A 1,250-nucleotide genomic window follows, 5' to 3' on the forward strand; every position below is an offset into this window, starting at 1 on the left:
GTGACAAGACATGTTCTCCAAGTGCCCAAAGTTCACAATCAAGAGCAGAAGATATTTCATTCACTCACTTAAAAAATATTTGCCTCCTACCATGTACCAAGTGCACAGGATATGGAAACAATGAAGCCCAACAAGGTCCCTGCCCTCATAGGGCTTATAGTCTGAGAGACAGGTAAAAACACATAAATAAGCAACCAAAATGATTTCAGTGTGAAATGTTGTGAAAAAAAGGAAGTCCAGTTATAGGATAGAAAGAGGCTTGGTGCAGAACTATGAGTAGGGTGATTGGGAGGCATTTGCAGGATGAGAAGCAGCCAGATATGTGACACACCAGGCCATGGGAACTGCAGCCACCAGGAAACAGACAAGAATGCAGAGTGACAGTCACCATACTCAGAGTAGGTACAGGCCACTTGGAAAGCATGTGGAAGTAACACCTGACCCAGTCTGGGGGTATCACCAGCCCAGGTGACCTCCTTCCATCAGCAGTGATGTATAGAGCACTGCGTGTACCTGGTTCAGGGGAAGTGCTATGATGAACTACAGACAGGAAGCTCAGCCCATAGGTTTCAGGTAATTCAGTATCAGAAGTAACACTTGTGAAACAGTTAGACAAGGTTATTGGTCATGCCCAGGAACAGGGATCCCCCAGAAAGTTGGCAAAGGTGCTGAAACTGACTATCAGATATTGATTATTCCTATGTCTCATTCCCCCAAGTCCCACCATCTCTTCTCCAAATCTCTTCCACCCTCCCATAAAGGTTAGAGGAGGCCATGGCCCCCACCTGGAAGGGCTAGGGAAGAACAAGATGAGGGCCAATTGGTAGAGCACCAGGCCAGGTGTTGAGAAGCCAAGTCCCACTCCTTCACTGTGTATCCTTGGAGCAAGTCCCTTCACTTCTCTCAGCCTCAGTGTCTCCCATCTGCAAACTGAGAGATCAGAAGGCTTGGTGATGAACCCAGGAGTCTTCATTATTGTCAAGCTCCTCCACATGATTATAATGCATATAGAAGTTGGAAAATTAATGGACTATATGACTCTACCTCTTTATTTCTCATGGTGGACAAGGGGTTGCATACCCTACTGGCCTGGCTGAGACTTTGGTTCCATCAAGTCCTCCGTGGTGCAGAGCACAATGTCTGTCAGAGAAGCTCCTCGTGGTGGCTCTAACAGCCTTCTCTTTCCTCCCTCCCTTCATGCCACCACCCTCAATATTCTCCCAGTGGGGCTGCAGCCCCACAACTATGGG

Source organism: Carlito syrichta, unplaced genomic scaffold (assembly GCF_000164805.1).
Source record: "Carlito syrichta isolate Samal-C Ts95f unplaced genomic scaffold, Tarsius_syrichta-2.0.1 Scaffold304825, whole genome shotgun sequence".
Taxonomy (NCBI): Eukaryota; Metazoa; Chordata; class Mammalia; order Primates; family Tarsiidae; genus Carlito; species Carlito syrichta.